Consider the following 22,442-nt stretch of genomic DNA (forward strand, 5'->3'; position numbering starts at 1 on the left):
GTTCATTTTAATTGGGTTTGGGGATATCCTATTTAATTTCTTTTAACTTTGTAGTATGTGTTTCTTTTAATGTTTGTACCCGCCCTGAGTCCTTTGGGAGAAGGGCGGCATATAAATCGAATAAACCTCAAACCTCAAACCCTTTTTATATTTCCAAAACCTCTCTAAAGGGAAGACAGTGGGGTGGTATCCGTGTGAGGAGAAAGCATCTGTTCTGTAATCGAAACCTTGTTCCCTTTTTTGGAACATGGGAACCCTCTGTATAAATCATTAAGGATTTAATCTGCAACCTTTCATTTCTGATTCCACTGGCATATGCTACTTATGCAAATGTTGTAAAACAAGCCGGTTTCTCTCGGGGAAAAGACGTACTCCTGGGGAATAAATGACTAAAGTCAGACTAATCACATGGCAAGTATGTTCTCCTGGAACTTGTCCTGTGGCCCAAGGGATTCAGCATCAAGCATTGTTGGTAAATATTCATTGCTGCTTAAAAGGAGTGTTTGGGAGACAAAGACATAATCAAAATAGCCGAGACATGTTGCCACCTGCAGTGGCGGTTCCCTTCCATAGTCACTTCCCTGAAGTCACAAACGTTTTAAATCTTAGCCAAGAAGTAGACGATTTACAGGACACCCTTCCAGATGTTGCAACAGCTAGCGTTCCAAGGAAAGATGCCAATGTTGAATATTGTACCTATAGCTTTTCTGCCTCTTAACCTGCTCCATTGTTCAGTTTTTATAGTAGACATATTAAAAACCACATGAATTGATCTACTCTTAAAGCCAGCAGCCACGAACAAAGATTATGGGAGCATATTCCAGAGGTTAATGCTGCTTTCACTAGGTGGGTCTTATCTAAGTTTGTTTTAGTGTAAATGTATAGATAATAGCAATATAGCAGTTAGACTTATATACCGCTTCATAGGGCTTTCAGCCCTCTCTAAGCGGTTTACAGAGTCAGCATATTGCCCCCAACAACAATCCGGGTCCTCATTTTACCCACCTCGGAAGGATGGAAGGCTGAGTCAACCCTGAGCCGGTGAGATTTGAACAGCCGAACTGCAGAACTGCAGAACTGCAGTCAGCTGAAGTAGCCTGCAGTGCTGCATTTAACCACTGCGCCACCTCGGCTCTATAAGATAAGGGAAGCGGTGGCTCAGTGGCTAAGGCGCTGAGCTTGTCGATCAGAAAGGTCGGCAGTTTGGCGGTTTGAATCCCTAGTGCCGCGTAACGGAGTGAGCTCCCGTGACTTGTCCCAGCTTCTGCCAACTGAGCAGTTCGAAAGCATGTAACAAATGCAAGAAGAAAATAGGAATCACCTTTGGTGGGAAGGTAACAGCGTTCTGTGCGTCTTTGGCATTGAATTATGCTGGCCACATGATCACGGAGACGTCTTTGAACAGCGCTGGCTCTTCGGCTTTGAAATAGAGATGAGCACCGCCCTCTAGAGTCAGGAATGACTAGCACATATGTGCGAGAGGAACTTTTACCATTACCTTATATAGATTCGGCCTGTAAGTTGGGACTTTCCATATCTGGGTTGTTTAAATCAAGGTGGAGTTAAACCTTTTGGCATTTCTTTGGTGGTATCTAATTGTCCTGTGGATTTTCACACCCAGGTGTAGTCCCTATTGTAAACATTACTGCCTTGATTGACAGGGATTGGATTGTCACAAGATGGGACTCATCATCTGCGAACAAAGTGGCTGGGTTCCTATAACAGGCTAAACCAAATCCTGACAAGACCCATGATGGCTTATGATGATGTTGATGATGTACTTAGTTGAAATATGTCCCAAGTAGCTCCTTCTTCAATGTCCCCAAAAAGGCCCTTTCTCAGAAGGCAACTGGACTTTGTTTTACTTCAAAGAGGTTTACAACACAGTCCTTTCAGCAGTTCCAAGAAGGTTCCACACCCATTTGTATTATTCAAGTGACCCTATAGGGCACAGATAAACCTCCAACGATTCTCAGAGGTAGTACTAACAACCAGATGACTGCAAGGAATATAAATCCTTCTATTCTCCACTGTTGCAGCAGATTGAGGTTTGTAATCTACTTACGAAAGACCAGGACTCGAGACCACGAAGGTGCGAGAGAAACAGGTTTATTTGATGCATCGAGTTCAGCGTGCTCACACACCAAAATCTGAACTGCCTGGGCTCTGCCCAGGATGCTACTTTTATGCCATGTTCCACACGGTGCATTCTCAAGGCGTTTCCATACACAAGACAAGCATGACATTTCAAAAAGAGAAGTTCATTTGGAATGTTACAGAGAAGTACATAGGAAAAATACAAAAAGAGAATAGCAATAGCAATAGCAATAGCAGTTAGACTTATCTACCACTTCATAGGGCTTTCAGCCCTCTCTAAGCGGTTTACAGAGTCAGCATATTGCCCCCACAGTCTGGGTCCTCATTTCACCCACCTCGGAAGGATGGAAGGCTGAGTCAACCTTGAGCCGGTGAGATTAGAACCGCTGAACTGCAGATAACAGTCAGCTGAAGTGGCCTGCAGTACTGCACCCTAACCACTGCGCCACCTTGGAGAAGTTCCTATAATGTCTTAAGCTGTCAGCTGTTTTACCTCTGTTCTATCTGACACCCACGCCTGGCTTCCTGTGCCCCTCCTTTACAGGGTCTTGCCACATGTTCAGCACTATTTTTTAAGCTAAAAGCCAAAGTTAGAGAGAAAGTTCGCTCAAGCTAAAGATCAAGCTAATATAAGTTTATAAGGTCCATTCTATTAAGACCACCTAACCTGGCCAGCCACTGGTGGGTTTACCTGTGCACCCCCTCCTGCATCACCACTATTCGGTCAGAACTGAAGAAGCTTCTTGGATGAGAAGCGAAACATGTTCAAGGAAAACAGAGTCTTTTGAGAATGCAGTTTTTGGGACAACCATGATCTGGATGACTGAGACTCTCCATAGATAGTTTCTTCAATGTTATCTGTGTTAAAAAAAATACTGTACTGGATGCGATCAGAGAGAAACACGCCTTCTGGAGCTGAAACCAGTGATACTCTACGATCCTTAAAACACTATTTAAAAATGTAGTGTTTGTTGCTCTGATGAGGCCATAATGCCACTTAATGTTGTTCAGACGACTCAGTGGACGACACCCTCTGCACTTTCTTCATTAAACTAGTTGGCTTTTAAGATCAAATGAGTCTCTTGACAGGTTGTCAACAACAGCCACTGATTTCCCTGGAAAGCATATCTCATGAATGAGATTGAATCTGCCACTCATAGTCATTCTGTTTATGAGTTGATATTTTTTTTTGGTATGGCAAGCTGTCCATTCCAAGCTAACATCCAGAGACATGGATGGACTAGGGCCTCCAAAGTGAATGAGTAAGCTACCAATTACAAGCCATTAAAATTACCGCTTAGAAAATGGAACTGGAAAATCTCTTTCTGAAATCAGTCTAATGCCATGGTTTGACAATTGTGTAAAAGAGGTCAAGAAGGCAATTTGATAGCATAAGTTGTGTTAAACAACAGGCGGTTTCATTGTTGGCAGTTGAGTAGAACCCTCAAATCTGCTAACTGTCATGACCGCAAATTCCTTTCAGCTTGGTTGCAGGAACTGGGTATATCTAGTACAGTGAGTGTTGTGGCCCAGCAGGAGCTATTGGAGCTGCCACCAGACTCTGACAGCGAGGGGCCCTATGAGTTGGCTCTGGAGGATGTGGAGGAACCTGGACAGGGTTCCGACTCCAAGCAGGGCGCAGAGAGGCTGGTTGGCCACCACGAGGCGCCTGAGCCTTGGACCAGTGGGGAGGAGACAAGGGAGAGTAATCCGGACGCCAGCAGTGGATTGTTCCTGGATGCCCACCACTGAAGAGCTAATAGGCATCAGGAACAGTTGCGCAGTTACAGGAGGTAATTGCACTCAACTGGTGGTCATTAGGCTCCTCTCCAGACTAAAAAGGACTGCTTGTGCACATGCCCCTCTTGCAGAAGTCAATGCAGGAACTAATGTCGGAGAACAATATTGTGAGCTTGGCAGTCTGGATTGCTGCCAAGCCTTATCTCTGCTGGAATACTGTCCAAGCTTGTCTGTACCGGTTTGCTGCTGAGGACCTGTCTGTCTGTTAATTAAATGCCGTAACTTATCTTTGGCTCGGAGTGTTTGTTGGTGTGGGACGAGGGGGGTCAGAACAATTGAGGGTGAGCCTTTTCAGCACCAAGTGCCCAAACTGCAATGCCCCTGCATGCACACAGGAGCACCAGAAACCCAAAGACCAGCTGGCCGGCATGCGCATGCCTGCTTTCTCCTCCCATCTTCTCCCCTTTCCCACCCTCTCTCCTACTCTTACTTCCCCTCCATTTCTTCCTCTCCTTTTCCCTCTCCTTTCTCTTCTCCTCTTCCTACCTTTCCTTCTACTCCTCTCTCCATTCCCGCTTTCTGTTGTTGTGTCTACATATTTCACACACAAGTCTTGACACCCCCCCTCCCCAATTAGATGTTAAGGTCCTATTCGAATACGATGGAGGAACATCAATCAAACAAGAGCTTGGAGTTGGAGTTTCCACAATCCTTTTTTCAATGTCCAGGACAATTGGCTCTTTTTTAAAAAAATACCACAAAGACAGATAAGAGATATTACTCTGATAGGTACATTCTAGGGGTGGGTTGCTCCTGGCATTACTGCCGGTTCAGTGTGCCCAAAAATTTGCACATGTGCTCGCTTCGCTCCTGGACACGCCGGGCGCGCATTCTGCACACGTGCACATCTGCACAAAAAGAGGTGCCAAACATTAAAAAAGAAAGAAATGAAATTACATTTGTGCAATTACAATTGTTCTGCGCATGTGCAGAACTGAAAATAAGATGGCAGCCTTGTAGGAGAACCAATTCGGGGGGGGGGTGACAGGCCTGGGTTCGCTGTCGGTTCTAGTGACCCAGGCCACCAAACCGCTACCTGTTCGGCTGAACCGGTCCAAACTGTCAGGAACCCACCTCTGATACATTCCATACAGGAATCGCACAGGTTGGGCCTCCTCCGGGTGCCGTCGACCGGACAATGCTGGCTGGCGGCTCCTCGTGGGAGGGCCTTCTCTGTAGCTGCACCGGCCTTGTGGAACGAGCTTCCTGCAGAGATCCGGACCCTCACCACTCTCCCAGCCTTCCGTAAAGCAACTAAGACCTGGCTGTTCCGGCAGGCCTGGGGCTGTTGAGTATTTCCAGCCCCACTTGATGGAATGGATGTTGCATTGTCTTTAATTCTGTATTTTTAAATATTAAATACTTTTATTTTTATTTGTTGTGAGCCGCCAAGAGTCCTTAGGGAGTGGGCGGCATACAAGTCCTATTAATAAATAAATAAATAAATACCCTCCTCCCTCCCCAGCCTTTATGGTTTCAGAATCTACCACTAATTCAGAAGCAGATTCTGATACTTGGATAAAAGCACATCAGTTAAGGCTGCAAGGGAGGATTTGGACATGAACGGATCATGTACTCATTTCACAGCTGAAAGAATGGGCAGGCAAGGGATACTTGATGATTCACAGGATCCAAGCTGTGCACAGAAACAAACAATGGGCTGGTTTTATTATTTCTGACAAGGCCAATAAGCCCAGGGTGAGAGAGGAGAGGAACCAACTCAAAGTGTCACTTGGGATTGGCCTGAAAGAGAGAGAATCTCTGCGGAGGTCGACCTATTCAATTTCTACAGCAAAGGAAGAATCGTTCAAAGCTCTGCCTGTTAAGATTTTATCATGAAAATCGATAGTGTTTGGTTTGGGAATATTTGTTCGATGATGATGTTATCCAGTCAGCCATGTCTGACTCTTGGCGATTCTACTGGCCAGTTCTCTTCACGTCTTCCAATCTTGTGCTACTTCTTTGAGTTAGTCCATGCTAGGGTGGGTGCCAGCCCAGAGGTGGATTCCTACCAGTTCGCACCAATTCGGTAGATCCGGTTTGTCAAATCTACTGAACCGGTTAGAAGATGTTCCACCAGTGGACCCGGAAAGCAGACCACACCTACAGAAGAGGTTCCAACATTTTTTGAAATCCACCACTGGTCCTTGGATATGATTATTCGACACTATCATGCTCATATTTATAAAACTCAGTGCCTCTGTGAAAGGTAAGGATGACTACTGCATTTGTGGTGCAATCAGAACATTGCGTGTTGTGTGAAGTTGTTTTAATGCAAACCAAAGATGCTTTTGAGTATAGTCAATCCATCTTCTCCACTCCGGTTTATATCTCTCATTGGAGTGGTCCTTGAGATATGCTGATATTTGAGCCATCTCTGCTAGGTTTGTTACTTTTAATGTCCATTCTTGAATAGTAGGCAAATCTTCCTTCTTCCAGTATTGCGCCACCAACAGTCTTGCTGCCGTTTATTAAATGCAAAATCAAGTTAGTCTCTATAACTGTAGAGTCAGTAATTATACCTAACAGGAATAACTGAGGGGCAAACTTTATCCTTTTTTTTAAAAAAAAAAACATTTTGCATAATCCACCATATTTTTATCCAAAATGCTTTAACCTTTTTACAAGTCCACCATATATGGTAATATGTAGCATCAACACAATCACATCTCCAGCATTTAGGTTGCAAATTCGGATACATGCAAGCCAGCTTTTCACAACAATGCCAGGAGATTCTATTGAACAATGTGACCTGGTCTAATAGGGGAAGGGAGAACCTGAACTTTAACTGTATGGGTTTGCACGGGAAATAGTCAGATCTGGTTTCGCCCTCATCTTTGCCAATATGATGTACTCAATATAGTTTTGCATTAAGAGATTAGATTGTCTAATCTAAGAGAGCCGAGGTGGCGCAGTGGTTAGAGTGCAGTACTTCAGCTGACTGTTAGCTGCAGTTCAGCGGTTCAAATCTCACCGGCTCAGGGTTGACTCAGCCTTCCATCCTTCCGAGGTGGGTAAAATGAGGACCCAGATTGTTGTTGGGGGCGATATGCTGACTCTGTAAACCGCTTAGAGAGGGCTGAAAGTCAGATCTGGTTTTGCCCTCATCTTTGCCAATGTGATGTACTCAATATAGTTTTGCATTAAGAGATTAGATTGTCTCAGCCATGCTTGCTTTGCTTTCAGGTTCATCTGTCGGAACGTTGACATCATATTTCTCTGGAGGACTCCGTCCAGAGAACAAATATCTAATTTACACCTCTTTCCCACGTGGGTGTCTGTGTGTATTGTGTGGATGTGTGTTGAGGTGTGGAGGTGGCAATGCATTCTGTGACAGCTAAAATGACAGCCCGTTTTCGCACGATTGTCTCATAACGTGATGGGAATAAGGCACTCTCTCTTTGAGAGTCCATCACTTTTAAAGGGACGGGAAGCAAGCTCTGATTGTGCAAATGTATTGACTAATGTGCGACGTCGAATGACACTGGGCCAGTTGCAACTTATCTTCGAAGCTGGAACCGTTAAAGGTCAGGATGAAGATTGGTGAAATGTGATTGACTGCATTTCCTCCAGGAAAGCAGGGGACAGTTTGGAGAAGTTGTGTCATTCATTTTTGTTTTCTCTCTCTCTAAGAGGTCCTGTCTAGTGATGTAGTGAAGACACAGCTTGGGAGGGTGGCCAACTCCTTTAGCTTTCTCTTTATTCAAATCTGGGGGAAAAGAGGCAAAATAGAAGGGTTAAGCTTGCAAGGTTCTGAAAACGGTGCATCTGGAAATAGGCTATTTGGCTGCTGAATTCTAGCAGCATCATTTGGAAGTGCTCTGGAGCAAAATTGGAATAGGGACCACTGCCAGCCTGTGAAGGATCTGCTCAATTTAAACTTCAAAGGCGACCAAGGAGTTGGAGGGGGGAAAAAAGGATTAATTGTTAAAAATGCAAAACTAACTCTTGTTTTAATTTAGAAAGACAGCCTCTTAATTAAAAGAATTCTAAGAAGCCTTTACCCTGGCGATGTGATCCCTATTGAGTTAGGAAAGGGCAGGTTAGGCTTTCCAATAGCTTCCAGAAATAGAAATATTACAATGGGGAGCAGAAGCTGTAGGAATAGCAAAGCACCTAATAACTAAACTTCAAATAGAAATGCAGTGCATTTCACTACAATGTATCAGGGCGGGATTCAAAATTCAAAATTACTACCGGTTCTGTGGGTGTGGGTTGATGGGCGTGGGTTGGTGGGCGTGGTAGGGGAAGGATATTGTAAAATCCCCATTCCCTCCCAATCAGCCTGGGACTCGGGAGGCAGAGAATAGATAGGGCGGGGCCAGCCAGAGGTGGCATTTTCTGGTTCTTTAAACTACTCAAAATTTCCACTACCGTTTCTCCAGAATTGGTCAGAACCTACTGAATGCCACCTCTGCAATGTATGGACACTGTGGTGGAGAAGATGGCTATTGTTGGAGGAGCAATGGAGCAGTGGTTGGATGTTGTCATGATGCCCTCCTAGCATTTTCCCTTCCCTTGTTCCTTTTGCTTTGAATTCAGCTGACTAGGACTATGGATCATGAACAAAGCTTAATGGACATCATCCATTGTCTCCCCACCCTTCTTACCTTTGAAGATAACAAATGATGCATCTAAGGCCTGTGTGCTTACTTGGAATTTTGGAGGCCCGAGGCAACCTTGAAGTCTTCTCCTCTAATCCAATTCTCTAGCTTTAATCTTCTCTTTCAAGGAATGCCAACCAGTCTCCAATACATGGTGCTTAATGGGCATGACAACATTAGATCTAGTCTTTGGTTTGGTAATGGGCCAAAGTAGGGTTTTTCTCTATACTGAGTAAGCAAGTAGAACAAGATGAGAACAGGGTTATACATATAGTGAAAAGAAGCTCATTGTAATATTTTCTATGAAGAAAGCTGAAGGAAAAAAGCATTTTTCTTCTCCTTCTCATCCTACTACTCTTCACCTCCTCCTTCTCCTCCTTCTCCTCATCCTACTACTCTTCACCTCCTTCTCCTTTCCTTCCCCTTCTCTTCCTCTTCCTTCCTTCCCCTTCCCCTCCTCCCCCACTTTCTCTAGGATGAGTATGTTATGAGTCTACAGAAGCTCATTGCACTTCCCAGAATCACCCAGGAGGCTGAAATCTTTCCCCCAAATAATTGCAGTCAGGATAACTTTAAGTACAAGCATTTTCTCTTTCACTTTTTCAGTTTTTCTAAAATCTTAGCTGGAGCTTGCCATGCTGCGAAGCTGTATGATCATGAGTAATGTGGCTTGAACATACTTGTAAGGAGAGAAAAAGTGGTAATGAATACCTTGAGTGTTGAAGGGAAAGTTAATGAGTTGGGTAATAAAAAGAAAGTTTTTACCCTGGCAAGGAAAAAAGAGACATCTCAGGTGGGGGTTCCAGTCTCCCATGCATAATTGCTATTGGCTATACTTCAACAGCACAGCTTCCAGTGTATTTCATTTTTCTACCCGTTGGAATGGCCAGCAAAATCGACACATTTATACCCACATGAATAGACATGCCCATTCTTCATCCAGCTTAGTTTCCCATTTATTCCATTTCATTTTTGCTGGCCTCGGGTTGTGTTGGGATCTAATGTTGGATTGAGGTGGCAAAAATGAAAAAAAAACGAGAGGAAAGAATAGCCATCAAACCTTTTCTTTGGTCATGGTGGTAGTGATGGTGGAGAAGGCCCTGTGGAGAAGACCCATTTCTGCTGAGGCCACAAACATGACTTCAATAATGTTTGAAAAAAAAATTTAGAATAACAGAGTTGGAAGGGATCTTGGAGGTCTTCTAGTCCAACCCCTGCTCAGGCAGGAAACCCTACACCACTTCAGAAAAATGGTTATCCAACATCTTCTTAAACACTTCCACTGTTGGGGCATGTAAATCAGAGGTGGGTTCCTACCAGTTCGCACCAGTTCGGTAGAACCGGTTCGTCAAATCTATTGAATCGGTTAGAAGAGGTTCCACCAGTGGACCCAGAAAGCAGGCCACACCTACAGAAGAGTTCCAATTTTTTTTGAAACCTACCATTGACACTCACACACGTGCACACACACACACACACACACACACTCACACAGAGAAAGAAAAAGAAAGGAAAAAAGAAATAAAAACAGAAAAAAGAAAGAAAAAGTGAGAGAGATGAAAGAAAAAAAGGAAAAAAGGGACAGAGAGACAAAAGGAAGAAGAAGAAGAAGAAGAAGAAGAAGAAGAAGAAGAAGAAGAAGAAGAGAGAGAGAGAGAGAGAGAGAGAGAGAGAGAGAGAGAGAGAGAGAGAGAGAGAGAGAGAGAAAACACATGGCCGGCAAGCCACTCCCAGAAGGTCACATGGCCAGCAAGCCACTCCCACAAAGGAGGCCACACCCACAGAGTGTCAAATTTTTTTTGAAACCCACCACTGATGTAAATCCTCCCTTGAAAGACTTTGCTGGAAGTGAATGAGCAGAATTCACAGTCAATTAATAAAAGGGGATTTTGTCATGGGAAAGAGTTTGCTTCATGCTCTTGGGAAGCCTCGGTCAGAACAAGATCTTTATTGTGTCTCCTTTCCCCCTTTCGCCCTCTGTTTGGCAACTGAGGAACAGAAAGATGGCTGCGGACAGATTCCGTTCGAAGCTGACAGACATGCTGATGTAAGGCATGGCTTTGTACAATGAATGGGATTATGTAAAATGTTTATCCAACAGCAAAACTCAACAAACCACAAAACATCAAAACTCTGGCTTAGGGCAATGTATGAACTCGGTCCCATTTCGCTCCTTCAGATGAAACATAATTTGTCGCCTGGACCAAATTTTCTTCTCTTCATGTCTGTTTTTAATGATTAGTCTGGAATGTTTTACCCTTAATGCAATATTGTAGTTTCATTAGAAGAATGACCCAGTATGAAATCACACCATTTGAAAACTTTATGGAAAGAGCCTACTTACACGATCCTAATTTCTATTTAAATGCTAATTGTGCTTTGCATTAACAAATATGGTGGGGACGCGTAAAATAAATATCAGGCAAATAGAGAAACGGCTGGTGAAAAGGCCTGAAACTTCACTGTGCATCTCTCTGGATGAGGAATTGTTTATTTTTATATTGTTTATCTACCGTATTTTTCGGAGTATAAGGTGCACCTTTTTCCCTCAAAGAAGAGGGGTGAAATCTGAGTGTGTCTTATACACTGAATACAGCATTTTTGGCCTCCTGAAACCCTGTGTCATGTTCCAAATACCATGTAGAATTAAATCAGAGTGGAAGGCAAAACTATGTTTAAAGTTCCAGTTTAATAAAGCAGACATCTTAGCACATTGCTGTGGAATCCCAATTCTGGAAATGACATCAGAATCCCACCCAGTTAAAAGTTTATGATCTTATCCCCACACCCACAATCCACCACATGGTCCAATCTCTTCTTCGACACTGGCGTCCATGCCCAGCTTCTTCTGGTCAGGTGTACTGGTGTGGAGGCAAAGGATGACCTTGGCTTCTAGCAAAGAATGAAAAACAATACGTTCCAAAACCCTAGTCCTTCTAATCCCCCCTCCCATTGACTATACTTAAAGAAACAGCATAATGAAATAAGAGAAAGTGTGGCAGGCCAAAATTCTAAAACAAATATAAATGCAGGCCTGACACCCTGCCTTCTTCACCAAAATGGCCATGCATAGCCTTTAGGAGCCTTGCAGAGTGCTCCTGGGGGCTGGGGAGGGCAAAAATGAGCGAACGAAGTTAATTAACCACACCACATTCTGCTGAATTTCTTCTGAGTAAGAGTTAGATAAGGCAGGTTGGAATCTGGACAAAACAGGAATGGACTGAACCAGACAAGCAGAATAGGGCAAGGATTCAGTACCAAGGACAGCTCCCAAAGGACACTTTTATTAAGTAAATTATAGAGAGATACTGACTGATTCAGGCATAACTCAATAAACCTAGCTAGGTCTGTATACAAGAGAGAGCCAAGGAGGTTAGGTGTATTTTTGCCCAAATTTTCATCTATCCCAAAGAAGGCTGGGATACTTCCTCTTCCGTTCTAGTTTTCTTTTTGTTAAACAAATGTATATGGCCGCCCATCTACCAAAAGGAACTCTGGTTGGTGGACAAGAATAAAGAAAGGTACCAAGGAGAAGTGTTCCTAGACAGTGCCTATTTTTTTTACCAAACCCCTCTAGGACACCATCTTCATTTTGGGCCTTAGAAAAAGCAATGTATTCCCCCACTAAATAGTTTGCTAGCCACATGGAGAGGAATTTGTTTGACATGAATAGTTTAGAGTCCCCAAAAAGACTCTGTCTCAATTAGATACAGGCTGTTTATGTAAGATAGAGCATTCACAATGTATCCTGAATCTCCCTATTCCATGACTAAGCTAAGTGGACCATGCAAATAGGCTCAAACTCGGCAACAACTTAACATTACTCTTTCTTCAATCAGGAATATATAGCAGGACATATAAGAGGTTTAGTTTTGGTCACCACGATGTATAAAAGATGTGGAGACTCTAGAAAGAGTACAGAGAAGAGCAACCAAGATGATTAGGGGACTGGAGGCTAAAATATAGAAGAACGGTTGCAGGAACTGGGTATGTCTAGTTTAATAGCAATAGCAATAGCAGTTAGACTTATATACCACTTCATAGGGCTTTCAGCCCTCTCTAAGTGGTTTACAGAGTCAGCATATTGCCCCCAACAATCCGGGTCTTCATTTTACCCACCTCGGAAGGATGGAAGGCTGAGTCAACCTTGAGCTGGTGAGATTTGAACAGCCGAACTGCAGAACTGCAGTCAGCTGAAGTAGCCTGCAATGCTGCATTTAACCACTGCGCAACCTCGGCTTTAAATTTTTCTTTTAATGAAAAGAAGGATTAGGGGAGACATGATACCAGTCTTCCAATATCTCAGGGCTTGCCACAAAGAGTAAGGAGTCAATCAGGGGTGGGTTCCTGCCAGTTCTAACCTCTTCTATAGAAGAGGTTCCACAAATCTACAGTGCCGTTTAGAACCGGTTCCAGCTCCCTCCCACCGCCCGTCCGCACATCATCAAGATGAAGAGCGAGAGGAGGAATTCTGGGAGTTGAAGTCCACAAGTCTCAAAGCTATCAAGTTTGAGCACCCCTGTGGGTTTTTTTCTAAAGGGTTAGGGTGCAAGGGTCTTGTAACTTGACAGCTTTAAGACTTGCACTGTAGATTTGTGGAACCTCTTCTACAGAAGAAGTGAGAACTGGTAGGAAACCCAACCCCTGACATGCATCCCAGAAACCCAGAAGAGGAACGGGCAATGCCGCTCATGCCAGGCAACATGGCTTCTCATGCCACTTCGGGCACGCGTGCCAGAGGTTCGCCATCACGGGTATAGGGTTTCCTGCCTAAGCAGTGGGTTGGACTCAAAGACCTCCAGGGTCCCTTCCAACTCTGTTATTCTATTCTATTCTTCCACTGAAAATCATAGTTAGATTAGGATTTAATCTCCTCAATTACTGTTGAACACTGCTTTAAAATCCTGTTTTTATAGAGGTTTTTGCGGGGCAGAATAATGATTCAAAAGAGGCACAAAATGCCAAAAGAAACACTGTGCCTACCGTTGTGCATTAATATGAACCGTGCCCTCAGTCGTAGCACCAGAAATTAATAACCAACAATAGGCCCTTGGAATGATCTGTTGGATACAATTTACAATGCTCATTTCCGGGGGGGGGGGGGGAAAGAAGCTTTCAGTCAAAATCGGATCTGATTGAAAAGCAGACCGCAATCATCTACAAATTTAGTACCCTCCTTAAAGCCACAGGATTCATTTGATGGGCTTTAACACCTCGCAGCCGAAACCCTTTCACTCTTACAAAGGCTCTTTCAACCGTACGAATTAGATCAACCCCGGGAGCCCCTAAAACAGATGCATTTCCCATAGTCCAAGCGGGATCTTTTATCTCCACGGTAACTTTGCTAATTCTATCTGGGGTGGGAAATGTGGTATTTGCAGAACTGGGAACTGTTTTTTTGATTTGCCTTGCCTTCGGTCCGCTCATAAATCAAACCTGGCTGAGGGATTTTGCTCAGTCTTAAGGTCAAAAGGAGAATAATTCAGAAATGTTGCAAGCCTGGAAATGGGTATTGTAATGGAAAATTCTTCGGAGGCCGCGCACGGTGGTTAAAATATATATTGTCATTTGGGAGCTTGCTGTATTTTAAGGGTTGTAGGTAGGAGAATGGAAATCAGAATCTAGACCTTCAGCTGAAAGCTGAGTGGGGAACTCTTCCTTTCTGGCAGGTTCCAAAAGGCCCTCAAAATATAGGGAATAAAAATGCTCCCTGTCCCTCTTTCCTTCCTTTTATGTACCGTATTTTTGGAGTATAAGACGCACCGGAGTATAAGATGCACCAAGATTTTGAAGAGACAAATTTTAAAGAAAGGTTTTTTGCACTCTGCAAACCTCCCAAAAAAGGCCTGTTTTTTTTTTTTTTAAAAAAAGGGTACGAATAGCCTTTAGGAGGGTTGTAGAGTGCTCCTGGGGGCTGGGGGGGGGCAACATTGAGCAAAAAACGGTCTGTTTTTCACTCATTTCTGCCCTCCCCAACCCCAGGACTATCCTGAAAGCTTCCCAGAGGCTATGCATGGCCATTTTTGCAAAGGGGGTGGGGTTTTGAGAGGCAAAAAACACTGTATTCAATGTATAAGATGCACCCAGATATTCAGCCTCTTTTTTGAGGGCAAAAGATGCATCTTATACTCTGAAAAATATGGTAATTCTCCCCACCAGGCGGGGAGGCAGAGGTGGTATTCAGCTAGTTGTCTCTGGTTCGGGTGAACCGGTAGCAGAGGCAGTGGGAGGCTCTGCCCCCCCGCCCCCCGATGTAATGCATGAGCACTGCACATACGCAGAATGTGGTGCTCATGCTTAGATGCAGTGCACGTGCTTAGTCCACAGAAATTTAAGCAGCCGTAAAGTGAGATTTGGACATTGTGTGAAACCTACTGGGTCAGGCTGGACAGCCTCATAGAACCCCTTTACTTCTATATTAAAAGTACATAGACAAGAGTTGAAACTTGAAATAGAATAACAGGGACAGTTAGAAGTTACTTAAAGGAAGTGTCCCCATTCACTAACCACAGGATGTTCTCGCCAACGTCCCTACTTGTGTTAAAAGTCCAAACCACAAAGTTCAATTAAAGTTCGTTAATAACATAAGCCATACCTGAAACAAAAGGAGAAGTAAGATCCCATATCCTTATAAGGCTTTCTCCTCAAGGTAACCACTAAGAAATGTGTTAAGTATTTCCGTGTTGCAATGCTTTTGAGAATGTATAAGAATGCGTGCTTCGATAATTAAGGTTGTTCAGAACTTGCAATGTTAGCCATGGGCTAGCTTTCTGAACCTGGCTGCCAAATAAACTTTTCCTGTATCCTGAGAAGTCTAACGCATGTCATTTTCTGCAACAAAATGGTAGTGAAATTTTTGAATCCTACCACTGTTCCCCATCTCTTATTTTGGGTGAGAGGAATCCCACTGAGTTCCATAGCTCGGCGCAGCCCTGGATTTTTATTCCGCGTTCCATTCAACATTCAACTGCTTGAATATGTGCAGGGGTGACAGTCCTTGAAGATCTTCCATTCTGTAGCTAAATAACAGAGTTTAAGAATGAACTGTCTGGTTTTTCACTCCTAATTGTTCTCATCTTCATAATTGCCCAGACATTTCCATTATGAACGAGGAAGTGAATGTCAGAACTCCTAACAATGTGATATCTAATGTAAAAGGTAACTAGAGAGTCTGGAGCTCAAATTACAATTCTCCTTCTCTTTTAATGACATATTAGCCTGCCTTTTTTATTATTATTACCGCTACTGTATTTCAGCTGAACTTTGAAAAAGCAGGCGATTTTGAGAGCGCGAAAAAAAAACACAACTCGCCTAAAGGAACAAGAGAGATGGAGGGTTTTTTGTGGGGGGGACTTTCCCCTTCCCCCGATTGCTAAAACTGCTAAAACTGTTTTTGTGTTTAATGTCATCATACCTAGAGGCCCAGACTTGGGTAAATGTTAACATTAATATGGAATGGCAAGCTAGATAAATAATACTTATGAATGTCAAGATGGCTTCTTGGAGAAGTGGCTGCCAAAAGGATTAGAGTGGGGAACGGGAGGAAAGACAGGGAATTAGGAAAAGACAACTGATAGCAGCATTCTTGCGCATGGATGTGCCAGTGGATATGGACCAATGGAACCAGGCAGTGGTGGGTTTCAAATTTTTTAGAACCTCTTCTCTGGGTGTGGCCTGCTTTGTGGGAGTGGCTTGCCGGCCATGTGACTGGGTGGGAGTGGCTTGCCAACCATGTGACCAGGTGGGAGTGGCCAACTTGTATAATGTGGTGAAAGTCACTTAAGTTGCTCTTGCTTAGCAACCAAAATGTTGGCTCAGAAACTCTGGCATTTGAAGCACACAAGTCTTAAAGCTGTCAAGTTACAAGACCCTTGCACCCCTAACCCTTTAGAAAAAAAATCCCAGGGTGTTCAAACTTGATAGCTTTAAGACTTGTGGACTTTAACTCCCAGAAATCCTCCTCCAGTCACGTTGGCTCAGGAACTCTGGCATTGAAGCATGCAAGTCTTAAAGCTGTCAAGTTACAAGACCCTTGCACCCCTAACTCTTTAGGGGAAAAAACCCAGGGGTGTTCAAACTTGGCAGCTTTAAGACCTGTGGACTTCAACTCCCAGAATTCCTCCTCTCGCTCTTCATCTTGATGATGTGTGGACGGGTGGGAGGAGGGAGCTGGAACTGGTTCTAAACGGCACTGTAGATTTGTGGAACCTTTTCTATAGAAGAGGCTAGAACTGGCAGGAACCCACCCCTGGAACCAGGTCATCTTGCTCTCCAATTAGCCAGTTTGGAAAGGTGGATTTTTTTTTTGCAAACTCCAGGAGGAAGGTTTCCTTGTTGTCCTCGTATGGGGCAGTGTTTCAGGTAGAATTGCAAAGAGCTATCCCTGTGATGATGAATCTATGGCATGCATGCCCAGAGGTGGCACGCGGAGCCCTCTCTGTGAGCACATGTGACATCGCCAGATGCTCTTCTGGTTTGTGGCGCGGTGGCCAGCTGGCTTTCGCAGGCACCAGAGCGCCAGGAAACGGCATGAAAAGCACCCCCAAAACAGGTTTTGGGCCAGTTTTCAGGCTGTTTTTCAAGCTGTTCTTGGCCCAAAAATGTCCCTGAAAACGGCCCTAAAATCGCCTAAAAACAACCCCCAAAATGGCCAAAAATGGCCAAAAAGGCAGGCATGCACACACCAGCCAGCTGATCTTCAGTTTTCCCGAGTTACTGCAACTCAGCCTCCCTTCCATTCAGGCACAGAAAATGACCAAGCAGGTAGTTCGTGATAAATGTAATATTATAAGCCTCTTCCAGTACTTCCAACAAACACACAGTGCAAAACACAAGTGAATTAAAGCCAAGCCTGTAATTCTGGATTTCTCTCTGTGATTTAAACCCTCCTGGGGCCCGCCCTCTCCTACCCGCTTACAATACAGCCAAGTTACTCTGATGACGTGACAAACCATGCTGGTTTACGTTGCCACGCTTGTAAGGAGGCTGGCTGAACCAAAGGAGGCCTCAAGCCTGAACCAAACTAGGGTTTCATAATATTAGCTTGAACTGCTTAGATATAACTGCATAGCTTGCTCTTAGGATATGTTGTAAGGGACATGGGATGTTGTGTCAGCATAAAGGATGTCTACACCCAAAATATAGGACTAGGAGCTGGTGTGCGCAGTGGTTAGGGTGCAGTACTGCAGATACTTCAGCTGACTGTTATCTGCAGTTCAGCGGTTCAATCTCACCGGCTCAAGGTTGACTCAGCCTTCCATCCTTCCGAGGTGGGTGAAATGAGGACCCAGACTGTGGGGGCGATATGCTGACTCTGTAAACCGCTTAGAGAGGGCTGAAAGCCTATGAAGCGTATATAAGTCTAACTGCTATTGCTATTGCTATACTAAATATGCTGAAGTGAGATATCTATTGGCTTATCTAAAGTGCACCATGGGATCCGTCTGCTTTTCTCCAACTTGTTATTAGACATATTGTTAGTTCCCCAACATACGAGACACTTGAATGTAACCAAATGGCTAGATGGGATGAGCACGTCATCACCCATATATAAGGAAGTTACTGAAATCTCCTCAAGGTTCAGGCCATTTGTTATTTGCTTTGAACCGCACAAATAAACCTCTCCTTCTCTGAAGTTCTGGCTTGGTCTCGTCATTTTCTACAACACTTGAGCTGGTGCCCTTCCGTTCCATATGAAAGTCACTGCAGGATCGAAGGTCCTTCAAGCTCAGGGAAACAACATCCGAATATGCCCTAATTGACAGCAGCCATCCAAGTAAACATATGAAGAAGAGTTGCAGGAAGGGGATGTCTAGTTTAATAGAAAGAAGGACTAGGGGAGACATGATAGCAGTCTTCCAATATCTCAGGGGCTGCCACAAAGAAGAGGGAGTCAAACTATTCTCCAAAGCACCTGAGGGGACAGAAGCAATGGGTGGGAAACTTATCAAGGAGAGAGCAACTTAGAACTAAGGAGAAATTTCCTGACAGAACAATTAATCAGTGGAACAAGTTGCCTCCAGAAGTTTGAATGCCCCAACGCTGGAAGTCTTGAAGAAGATGTTGGATAGCCATTTGTCTGAAACGGTGTAGGGTTTCCTGCCTAGGCAGGGGGTTGGACTAGAAGACCTCCGAGGTCCCTTCCAACTCTGCTATTGTATTGCATTGTATTGTAAGTCACAAAAGGCCCCAGTCACGAATCTCCCCACCAACACAATGGCAGACTGCAGAGCGCCTGGACTGACACCTGCACCATATGAGACTGACATGACATACTTCACAAATTACATATGAGAAAAGAACTACAATGTCGAATCGCTTTGTGCACATATCGTGGACAAGAAGCCACTTCTAAATCAAGATCAGAAAAAAAGCATACCAAATGATCGTGGATCAGCTGTCAAAACAACCCTTTCCTTGATGCTTCTGGGGGCACAGGGGAAACATTTGTACCTAATTTAATTGCCACTGAAATCAGGGCTTTTCCATGGCACGACAAAACCGCGCTCGACTAAAGCGCGCCCGATTAAACCGCATCGCTGATGTCATCAACAGGGCGACAACAGCAAGCGCGGAGAAAGAAGGGCACTTTAAATAGCGCTTTGAAAGCAAGCCGATTCAAGTTAAGGTAAGGGTTAGGTTTAGGGTTAGGTTTAAGGTTAGGTTTAGGGTTATGTTAAGGGTTAGGTTAGGTTTAGGGTTAGGTTAAGGGTTAGGGTTAGGGTTAGGGTTAGGTTAAGGGTTAGGATTAGGTTTAGGGCTAGGTTAAGGGTTAGGTTTAGGGTTAGGTTTAGGGTTAGGTTAAGGGTTAGGTTTAGGGTTAGATTTAGGATTAGGTTTAGGGGGGTTAGGTTTAGGTTTAGGGGTTAATTTTAGGTTTAGCGTTTACAGCGTGCTTCTGTCTCCGCGCTGTTGTCGCCCTGTGATGACGTCAGCTACGCGGTTTCGTCGAGCGCCCTTTAGTCGAACGCGGTTTTGTGGTGGGAACCGGGCTTTTCCTGTCTAATACAGGATTAGGATAAATAAATACCCTGGCAACACCGGGTTACCAGCTAGTAAACGAATAAAATTGTAGGCTAACTTTTTTTTTTTTTTTTTTTAGCACTGAAGGTATTTAACATTTTCTTCCTGAATCCCAGAATGGGATGATGCCAGGCGAAAACGAGGCCATGCACTTATTAACAATGACTGATATTTCAATCAATTCTGTCAGCCTACGCCGGAACAAATATCTCTTCCCTTGCCTACAAGTGTCTCCGCCTTTTATGCGATAGATTTTTTTCTCCCGGAAGGTTTGTCTCCAGCTTTTGAACATTACTGCAGGAACCGAAGTGAGGGAATAAGGCCCCTTCTGGGAGGAATTGTGACTCAGAGTGGAAGTGTGATGCGTGCAGCTGGGGAGGATGATGAGAATGAGGAGGGGGAAAAGAACAAAAGAGGACAAGTTGGGGAGAGGGAAGGAAAGTAATTGCTTAATAAGATTCTGAGCTGTTCTGGCCAGAAGGTCAAAGCCAGCTCTGATGAGACCACGAAGCAACACAAATGCAGGTCCATCACGGAGATTGTGCCAAGGTGATCAAACCTGCAAACACCTTTCCTTCCTTGATAAGAGTAAATGCAATGTTTCTCCTGAAAGAAGTGAGAAAAATGGATTTTGGACCAACAGTGTGGCGTAGGACAGCAGTCTGTCCAAAAAAGGCATCACATTGGATGATCTTGAGGATGGAGCAGGAAGCCAAATGAATGAATGAATGATTTTTTTTTTCTTTTTACAATCCTGTGGCTGAGCGCCAAAGAATGGAGGCCTTGAAACTCTGATGCTGGAGAAGATCCCTGTGAGTCCCTTGGACTGCAAGGCGATCCAACCGGTCAGTCCTAGAGGAGATCAACCCTGACTGCTCTTTAGAAGGCCAGATCCTGAAGAGGAAACTCAAAGACTTTGGCCACCGAATGAGAAGGAAGGATTTACTGGAGAAGAGCCTAGTGCTGGAAAAGATGGAGGGGGAAAGAGAAGGGACGACATCTACATCCATCCATCCATCCATCCATCCATCCATCCATCCATCCATCCATCCATCCATCCATCCATCCATCCATCCATCCATCTATCTATCTATCTATCTATATATCTATCTATCTATATCTAGACGGGGTTTTGGGTTTTCAGGCTGGGTTTGGGCTTAAAGTGTGTTTGGAGCTGCCGTCTTTCAGCTCCGATCACACTTTAAACCCAAAACCCAGCCTGAAGATGGCGAGTGAGACCTCGCTGAAATGTTGCCAAGACAATCTCAATCTTACATGGGGAAAGACCCGAATACAACAAGACCAGCATACCTACACCCATGAAAATCTACGAAAACATATATATGAACGACTCTGTGTGTGTGTGTGTGTGTATGTTTCAGCATAACTCTAGAACGCCTTGAGCCATTTCAACCAAACTTGATGCACAGACGACTTACTCTTGGAAACAAATATTGTGGGGTAAGACACCCCTAAAACCCCTTGGGGTGTGTGGTCTATTAAGAGACAGCCTGTTGTGTCTTAAAATGGCTTCTACTGTACTGCCATAAAATGGCTTCTACTTACAGCGCAGTGGAGTTGCCATGGTAACGGCTTCACAATACTCCACAAGGGGGCTCCCTCTGGTAAGAGGAACAATCCAACATTAGAAAATTATGTTTGGTCTGGATATTTCCCCCCCTAAATGAATATCTGAGCACGCCAAGTTATCGGCTAGTTCCTAATAAATAATTCCTAACTGTAGCAAAATAGCACCGAAGCAACTCTTAACAGAAGCAAATAGCAAAGGTCAGATTGATTCATGGCACTATGCCCCTTAAAAACAATGGATGGAAACTAACTAAGGAGAGAAGCTACCTGTTTGCCAAGCCAGCTATTTCAAAGGAGAGTTTTCTTTGCTTTAGCGGGCTGAATGCCAAAGGTAGGGCTGGCTAAATAATAAGCTGAACCCCCCCCCCCCATGAATCTATCATCTTGAAATACTCTAGAGAGGCTAACTTGATGGCTGATAGACCCTTTGTAGGAGAGCAAGCTTTGCAAACGGACGCTGCTTTAACATTTTTATGTGATGTTCTCACTTCCACTGTGCACAATTTCCTAGCAATCATGCCAGACAAAAATGCATCCTTGGTTGAACAGGTTTTTCGACTGGGATGGGAAGAGCTGACAAGTAGCTGCAAAGACGAAAGCTCTATAACAATAAAACTTTTATGAGGATAAAAGCAGCTGCCACATCATCTTATTTAAGGTCCTTCGTATATTTAAAAGATGAACAGAGCAGCATCTGGGATTTTTTCTGACTATGAAAATGCAATTCCTCTCCCCACAGTTCAATCTGTGCTCAGTGTTGCAACTGGTTCTCCTTCTGTTCCCTAGGAGGGCCGTATAATTATGATCCTTCTCATCTGTCCTATTACCTATTTCCTTATCTGCTTGTGACTATAACTTTATTCCTTGTATCTTAGGATTCATCTTATTTAGTATCCTATGACTATCACCGAGTGTTGTATCTTACGATTTATGATAAATGTATTTTATGATGATTATGATCATGCTGTTGTGGCCGGCCAGTGGTTTACAGATCCCTGATTTAATGCAATATAAAAACACATTTCTTTTTCTGGGGACCACTAATGTTTTCTTCTGGATCACCATTTGGTGACCGCTAGCCTAGCCAGCTTACAGTACAAAAAGTCTTTTCATTTTAAGATTTCATTCGTTCATTTTTCTCCAGTCATATTCTTTATGTTGGTCGTTCCTTTGGATGAAAGAAATGTCCTTCTGGGTTCGGCTCCAAGTGGGGAAAAAGACACTGAAGACATGGAGGCTGCTTGGAAAGATGGTTTATTGGGACAGGGGCACATGGCTTGAGCCCTGAACAGAAAAGGGGGATCACATGCTTCAATGTTGGTGGAGAAG

Source organism: Thamnophis elegans, chromosome 16 (genome assembly GCF_009769535.1).
Source record: "Thamnophis elegans isolate rThaEle1 chromosome 16, rThaEle1.pri, whole genome shotgun sequence".
Lineage (NCBI taxonomy): Eukaryota > Metazoa > Chordata > Lepidosauria > Squamata > Colubridae > Thamnophis > Thamnophis elegans.